Here is an 8,740-nt window from a genome sequence, read left to right as displayed (position 1 = left end):
CTGGCATGTGGTGCTGGGGGATTGAACTGCGGTACCTGTGATTTGCTAAGCTTGTTCTAAGTAGGTGCTTTAGACCACTGAGCCATCTCACCAGCCCCCCCGGTTTTTGTTTTTGAGACAGGGTCTTGCTATGTAGCCGAGGCTGGCCTCAAACTCCCAGAAATCCTCCCACTTCAGCCTCCCAAGTGATAGGATTGCAGGAGCGTGCTCAGCTGTGCACCAGCAGGCTTCGTCCAGCGATCACATCACGCAGCATGCGAGGACACGTCAGGTCCCGCAGCTGCTCTTCCTAAGCTCCGCTGCGAGGCTTGCCCTCTGTTTTGTTTCTGTCTTTGGCTGCTGGGAACTGAGCCCAGCCATGGCGTTTGCGCTGAGCTGTGTTGCCAGCCCTTTATTTGTACTTTTTTCAGTTCTGGGCTGAGGTTTGTCTTGCTAAGTCTGTACACTATCGGGGCTGGGCTTGAACTTGGTGATCATCCTGCCTTAGTCTTCCTGGTGCTGAAATCACAGGTGTGTGTCACCATGCTCAGCCCAGGAGGACCCCAGGATGAGTCAACCAGTGGCTGTGCTGTGACAGAGCTCTCCAAATGTCAAGAGGGTACTGGGATTTCAAACGTGTCCCCACTGTGGTGCAGGAAGTGGCGCTTGGGAGAAGGCCTTGGTGCTGGGCTGCTGGGCTCACAGTCATGCTGTTGACCAATGCCCTGTGCCTGGCCCTCAGGCCACATCTGGCAGTGCCTGAAGCAGAGGGAGTCATGCCTAAGGTCTGTGAGGACAGGGGCCACTGAGAGGCATTTCTGTTAGTTTTCCCAAGGGGGAAGCACCGACTTATTACACAGGCTGGCAGTTGCACCTTTGAATACCACATCCAAGACCTTTGGGTGGTGAGGCTATGCTGTGACCATGGGGCTGGCATCGTGGCTTCAAGGCCTACAGCCTGGACTTGCCTGGCAGCTTCCCTTTGGGAACAGCTGCCTGTGTCATCTTTTCTGACACAGCCCCATGTGACACAGTTTCAGGATGGACTGAGCTGGGGACAGGGACACTGCAGTCTCTGGCCCCCCAAGAGCTTGCATACAGCCTGGCCTGCCAACCACAGTAGGACACATGAGCGCCATGAGGGGGCCGTGTGTCCCTTCCCTTTCTGTGCCTGTGCTTACTTCCAGTGTTGATCTCATTCAGGGACAACCAGGGCTTCCTGCAAGCCGCTGCCAACAAGAGCCTGGGCACTCACACGAGATGCTCTCAGTGCCAGCTTTCTGGGGGCCAGGGTTCCAGTAGGCAGGGTCAGGGGTCCTCTTCTTCAGTGTCTCTATTTCTTGATGTCCGGCCACCTGTGTCTCATGGGCGTCCTTCTCCCCGGCAATGCTTCCAAAACATGGGTGTGGATGGGCAGAGGTGCGGAACTGGCATCTCCCTGTGCGTGCTGCCTTAGCAATCAGCAGCATGTTCATGGTTTCCACGGCACGTCTGGGAAGTCTAGGCTAACGGACCAGCCCAAGGTGGGCTTGGCGGTTATAGGGCTGATCATCACAAAACTGCAAATAAAGTTCTGCTGCCCAGTGAGCTGCAATGGGCAGATTAAGCACCCTAGGCCCAGCCGTTACCCTGGTTGAGCATGGGCATGGGAGGGACTTGTTTCCATTATCAGGCTGGCTCAGTGGCCAAGGACTCAGCTGCCTGGAGAGCGGCTGCATGGGCAAGGTCTGTGCTCCTCAGCGCATCCTCAGCCTGGGAGGAGCAGGCAGCACGTGCGTGTGTTCACAGGTGGGTTCCAGAGATAAGGACCAAGTTTAGCCAGGAGGCCTCTGATCGGCAGCCACTGACAGTGAAGGCAGGGCCTGCAGGGGTCTGTATGCACCCAGTGTGGCAGAGAGAGGGGTCCGAGTGCAGCTGCCTGGCTCCAGAGCCTTGCTGTTCTAAGAGGGCTGTATACTATCGGGGCTGGGCTTGAACTTGGTGATCGTTCAAGAGGGGTCAGATGGTGGGAGGGGTGCGGACACATTGCACTGAGTGACCCAACCTTGGGTGGTCCCAACACTGTGCAGGTGTAGGGCTCCCGCCTGTAGCTGTGGACCTGGGTGCTCTGGAGGTGCAGGATTCGTCCTGTGCAGAGTGGCTCTCACTGTCCCCAGAGCCAGAGCAGAGGGGCCAGGGAGATGGCTCAGTAGAATAAGCGCTTGCCTGGCAAGCTCAGGGGCCTGACAATCTCTGGTTCTGCCAAAAAAAAAAAAGACTATCAGAGCAGAGCTGCCTCTGGGGCTATTACATTTAGGGGCTTCTGGCTGCCCACCCTTGTGTGTCCAGGGTGAAGGGCATCCTGGTCTTCCCACCCGGCTGCAGCCATCTTCCATCTGGCACGGGGACGGGCTCTTAGGTCCTGATTTGGGGCCTGTCCACTGAGCCTCAGGTGCCGGCAGGCCCCTTGTGGGATCCAGCCCAGCTCTGTACAGGCACCGCTGCACAGGTCCCTGGTCCCTGGCTGGAGCCTGGAGGCCCAAAATGCCAACCCACACAAGGTGCTTGTACTGGATCCTTTCCAGAACCTCCTGTCACTCACTCAGATCCCTCTGAGGGAGCCCAGAGAGGTGCTGGGGCCACTTCCTTTATCAGCCAGGTGTAACTGTCTCTGGACCCCAAAGCCAGGCAAACCTCACTGTGTCCAGGGCAGGATGTGTCACCCCCGCATCTCCCTGGGACCAGCAGCTGGGACTAGCTTCCTGGGGACTGCACGGTCCGAGCCCCCCAGCCTCAGCCTATACTACACCAGGGCAGAACCAGCAAGCAGACAGCTGTCGTGGGCTGCAGCAGCCCCTGCAGGCAGCGGGCATGGAGCCCAGTTCTCCTTCCTCCAGGGCTTTCAGGAGGGCTTGTCTAGAGCAGGGCCCAGGGCAGCCCCGCCTGTGGGAGCCAAACAGGGAGCTTGGGAAGGGCAGCAGGAGGAGGAGCGAGATAAGAAGCATGATCCCACACCAGATGTCACTGGGAGGACAAGAGCAGCCAGAGGCCACGAGCCCCCAGGCTAGACACCAGACCTGCCCTCTGCCTGTGCCACCCTGTGTCTGGGTGTCCCTCACAGGGCCCTGTGTTGGAAGTGCTGTGCCTACCATGGCCGTGGTCAGCAGGAGTGCTGGGTCATCCAGCGTCCACCCTCAGAAGGATGGGCTGGTTGTCCTAAAAAGAGCAGGACTGGCCACTCCCGTGCTCTGCCTTCCCATCTCACCACGTGGCCTCTGGCTCCCCAGTGCCCCTGCCCTGATGCCATTCCCAATGCCTTGTAGTCAGGAGGGACATCCCTGGAACTGTGCAGATGTCAGTGCCCATCTCTCAGCTTTGAGGGCGAGATAACTCCCCAGCCTTGGGTTGGTTTTTCTTTTGTCTTGGAGCCAGAGTCTCGCTATATAGTTCAGGCTGGCCTTGAGCTCACTTTGCAGCCCAGGCTGGTCTCGAACTCTCAACAATCCTCCTGCCTCAGCCTCCCAAGTGCTAGATCACAGGCTGTGCTACCACACCCAGCCTAAAAGATCTTTCATCTTTTTATTTTTATTTATGTATGGAGGATGCTATCGGGAATCAAACTCATGACCTTAGGCCTGTCAGGCAAGTGCTGTGCCACTGAGCTAAGTCCCCAGCTTGGCTGTTTTGTTAAAGCAACAGGAATGAATAAATACAATGCCTGCTCAGGCTTGAAGACCACAACACTGGAAGCGACTTTACTGAGAATGCTGAGCCTAAGCACGGAGCAGCAGGGTGCCGGTTCCCTGTGGTACAGGCCCAGCCCGTCCTTGAGCTGCATGGGTGGGGGTGGGGTTCCAGGCCCCCACAAAGCAGAAGCAAGGACTGATTCAAGCCCATCTCCTCTTCTACCTGCACCTCCAAAATTAAAGAAAAAAAATTAAACAACAGCACAAGAGGGGGGAAAAAAGAAAGAAAGGAAGAAGGGCTGGGGAGATAGCTCAGTAGAAAAAGCGCTTGCCTGGCAAATGCAGGATCCTGAGCTCAATCCCCAGTACCAGAAAGAAACAAAAGCACAAGAGGAATTTCAGTGCTGCCAGATCACAGTGGTCACACATACCTGAAACTGCAGACCTGCAGGGGTGATCCTCCGGATTCTCAACCCCTACGTGTTGCTGTTAGTTCTATTAGTTCGCCTAGGTAGGACAGCGGGAGGGTGAGGGATGCCCCCCACTTCTGAGAGGTACAGAGAGTAGTTTGGTGTAAAATATCACGGTGTCTGATTCTAAAAATACCTCAGCAGAAATAAAGATCTTAGAGAACGGTTGCAAATTGGCGATAATTATACCATTCTCACTTCTGCGTTTTTCTGAAAAATTCATAAGGGAAAAGCAAAACAAAGGCAGTTGTTTCTTGATTTAAGAACGGATTTGGGGAGGAGCAGTCCCTGGGTTTCTTTTTCTTCTTCTTTTGATTATAAAATGATACCGATTATTGTAGACATTTAGGGTTAAACTGAAAAACTCAGAAGAATAAAAGGGACCTGCGTGCCAACCCTGTGCCCCTGCTGCCGGGGTCCACAGCCGCCAGCTCCTGCTGTGTTCACAGAAATCCCCAGGAGCCCCTGGAGCCCCCTGGACAGAGGGACCACAGGGACGGGTCACATGGCGCAGCTCCAAGCCGGTCACCTTTGATCACCTTGCAGGACCAGAGCACACTGCACGGCCCCAGCCAGGCACAGCTCTGTGCTGGAATTCCTGCGGCATTCCTAAGTTCCTGCTGCTACAAACAATGATGTGATTGACATATTGTACATTAATCTGTATCAGAATGTCAGAGTCGTTCTCTAGGTGGACTTCTGGAGGGGAAAGACCGAGAATTTTTTGAGGCTCCCGGCCCCCATTTCCAAACTTGTTTTCAAACATTCTGTGTCCCCAGCTGCCGGCAATGGCGCACATCGGCTGGACGAGGGAGTGAGGGCTTGAGGCTGCACGAATGCCCTCTTCTGTGGGAAACATTTATCCCTCTGGTTTTGCGTGGAGAATTTCCTTCCTGTACAACGAGGTGTACCATCTTAATCCTTTCCTTTTGCATGTGTGGATTTGTTTGCTTCTGCTCTTTCCAGGGATTGAACCCAAAGCTTCACAGGGGAGAATGTTGTAGGCAGCCAAGTTAGGTAAAAACATTATAGGCAGTCAGACAGGGCCAGGCCCTCAAGGAGAGAGCACAAAAGACAAGTTACCTTACAACTGTGGGAGGGACGGACGCTCCTGCTGTGAGCCAGACCTAGCCAGCAGACGAATGTTGACCTCCCTAAAGATTCGCATCTGAAGATTGATCATCAACCTGAAGGAGACCAAGAATCATTGATCTGAATACTACTGAATGGTTACCTGATAAAGTCCTGTTCTACATTCATGCCCGCTTGCTACGTGACTCCCTTCCTCATTTGGTCCTGGGCTTAATCAATTTTACCTGAGCAATGGTGCTAGTAATCTCTTTGGTTGACTATAATTTTGTCCCACCCCGCACCCACCTAAGCGAGTTCCCATTCTCTCCACCTTAGCCCCACATGGTTTTCCTCTATAAATTCCCTGGAAGAGACAGCTTCCCGGGGACAAGCTGCTCCGGGGCCCCCCTACTGTTCCTCTCTCAGACAGCAACTTTCTTTCCCCCAGTAAATATATTCTGCTCATAACCTCTGTTTGTTCCTAAAATTCGCTCTTCAAACACAAACTCGTGCAGGTCAGGTCGGGAGATGGTTTTTCCCTACGTCATTTGGAGGTTCTCTGTACATTTGGAGGTCACCCACCCGAGACCAGTTTTTCTCCCTGTATCACTAGCCTCAGCCCTGGGCCTTCCTGAGGACATGGAGCTAGCGCCACGGGGACGCCCCTGTCAGAAAGCAGCAGCAGAATCTCAGCAGAGGAGCTAAAATGGGACCAGGGATATAGCTCTGGCCCAGCGCCTGCCTGGGTTCTGAGTTCAAGTCCCAGTACAAAACACAGTCTTAGAGAAATTGAAATGGAGGCAAATTAGACACAGGACTGACGATCAGTGCTTCCTTTTGTGTGTGTGTGTGTGTGTGTGTGTGTGTGTGTGTGTGTGTGTGGAACCGGGGATTGAACTCAGGCCCTTGAGCTTGCCAGACAAGCACTTATTCTACTAAGCTATCTCCCTGGCCCCATCAATCAGTGCTTTCTTGTGATATTACTGTAGTTCTCAAAGCGATCTTCAGCTAATGCTAAGTTGTTCCACCCTCTACATTCTGATTGGGAGCTGCCAGGCCTGTCTCACTGACCGGGCACTGGGCAATGGTGGTGTCTACTTCAACAGGACACACACACACACACAGAGTCCCAGTGGCCAGGAAAAGCAAGGGTATATCCACCTCTCCTGTTGGCTTTTCCAGATGAATGTTTAGGTCATGTTCAAAGTTGCACAAGTTGGACCAGGGAGATGGCTCAGTGGAATAAGAACTTGCCTGGCAAGTACAAGGGCCTGAGTTCAATCCCTGGATCCGAAAAAAAAAAAAAAAAAAAAAAAAAAAAAAAAAAAAAATTACAGTGAACGTTTAAATGCCTTTAAAAATGTGTTGAAGAAAAAGGCACACACAAAAAAGGAAGAAAGAAAAAGAAAAAAGCACCCTGCCATCCTTGCCCCTGAGGTCCTCTCTCCCTTTGAACTCCCTGCCCCACCCTTCGTGCCGCTTTCTGCTGCAGTTCTGGGAGTCCTCTTCTGTGAGTGTCTTTAGTTGTGCTTTCTGGGCTTCTTCAGTGTCCAGAGCTAATTCAAAATGTTTCCCTTTTATGGTCATTTGGATTGAGGAAGAGGTGGAGGTGCCAGAGCCTGTGAAGTCGGAGCGCGAGGGCGCCCTCGAATATCTTTATGAGCTTCCCTTGTTGCATGACCCTTGGCCCAGCATTCACTGTATTTTTGATCATACTTTATAACATTACTCAACAAAGAGAACTCACAGAGCCACTTCCAGAAGTAGTGAGGAGGAGGACATCAGTGTGTTCAAAGTAAGCAGGAGTACACTGAGGGGGATTAATGACCATGTATGTGTCTTTTACTGTAATAAACATTTTTTTCAATTGTAGTCACCATATTTCCAAATCACCCCTGCATATACCGTAGCAAGGTTTTATGCTCTTTTACTGCTATTTCTCAGCAATACTTTATCAGTTGTCATATTGTTGCTTTTTACATTATATTTTAGGTGACGATTTTTGTTTTTGTTTTTTTGCGGAATCGGGGATTGAACTCAGGCCCTTGCGCTTGCCAGGCAAGCACTTATTCTACTGTGCTAACTCCCCGGCCCCCTAGGAAACGATTTTTATCACATAGGAAAAGTGTAGGGCCGGAGAGATGGCTCAGTAGAATAAGCGCTTGCCTGGCAAGCGCAAGGGCCTGAGTTCAATCCCCAGTACTGAAAAAAAAAAAAAAAAAAAAAGAAAGAAAGAAAGAAAGAAAGAAAGAAAGAGAAAGAGAAAAAGCCTAGATAGCATGTATTATTAACTATGCTTAGATATTCTCATTCATGCACATATATTTGTGTTCTTCGCCTACAACATTCCTGCTGTCCTTGTCAGTTCTAGCAGTTTGTTCTGATTGTGTCACCGCTATGACTAATGATAATTTCTGCCTCTTTTCATCTGATGTGCACCTCACTGAGCTGGCTGGAGCTTTGAGTGGTGTGTTGGGTGACAACAATGCTACTGATACAGCGGAAAAGCATCTGGAAAAGAATAATGGAGAAAATGGTCTGGTGACCCACACACTTCCGTGTGTTAGGGCCCTAGCCGACCAGTTAAAGGGACTGTGGAAAAAAATTAATGCAATGATAATTTAGCTATCATGTAAGAGGAAAAAAAAAAGCTGCTTCCAAAATTTTAGAAATTCTTTTCTGGGAGACAGAGATAGAGACAGAGGCAGAAGCAGAGAGAGACAGAGACACAAACCTGCAACCCCTGCACCTGGGAGGCTGAGACAAGCCAGGAGTTCAGGTCCAGGGGGCCAGGGAGACAGCTCAGCAGAATAAGAGCTTGCCTGGCAAGTGCAAGGGCCCGAGTTCAATCCCTTAGGAAGACCATTTCCCAAGAATAAGGAAGGACTGGGTACGGAGCACAAACACATGCTCACAAAAATACAAGTTCTAAAATTGAAAAAAGAAATGTGAGAGCACAGCGGTGAGCCTTCTGCAGAGGCTCTGGTCTGACCTCCCAAAGATCTGATCACCCCGGCTGCTCTGAGAACCAACAGGAGAAGGGACGCGGGCACTGTCCCCAGATGCTGAGACACGTGGGGGCTGACGGGAGCCCAAGGCCCGACCACCGGGGGCGCCCGCGGGGGCGAGGCGGTCGTGCCAACTCCACGCGGCGCCGCTGACTGGCCTGGCGAGGCGCGGGGGATGAGGCGAGGGCGGCTGGAGCCCCGCCGGCTTGCGGAGTGCTCCCCAGAGCTCCTCCCTGCGTCCCGGACTGGCCGACATCCTCGGACTCTGTGCAAACAGCCTCAGTGTGGTTATCACTCATGAGCTCAGAAAGTTGCTCTCTGACACCCCCCCCCCAGCTCAAGCTGTGATCAGAAATATGGTGAATATTTACATCTCAATTTTTTTTCCCCATCAAAAGGCACATCGGTCCGAATCCTCCTCAGAATGCCCCCACCCACGTCACACACGCATATTGCATTGTCACTTTCTGAAGGAGTCTACAGGGAGCCAGAGAGATAGCTCAGTAGAATAAGCACTTGGTTGGCAAGCGAAAGGGCCTGAGTTCAA

General features: G+C 52.2%; 1 pseudogene; it reads right to left on the bottom strand.

Annotated features, from left to right (window-relative positions):
* Positions 1–8,449, bottom strand: part of LOC101578011 — a 62,024-nt pseudogene extending 53,575 nt beyond the window's left edge.
* Between the last annotated feature and the right edge of the window lie 291 nt (positions 8,450–8,740).

This window comes from Octodon degus, unplaced genomic scaffold (assembly GCF_000260255.1).
Source record: "Octodon degus isolate 3935 unplaced genomic scaffold, OctDeg1.0 scaffold00089, whole genome shotgun sequence".
NCBI lineage: Eukaryota > Metazoa > Chordata > Mammalia > Rodentia > Octodontidae > Octodon > Octodon degus.
Note: the sequence above shows the minus strand (reverse complement) of the source record. Positions and strands in the feature narration are given on the sequence as shown.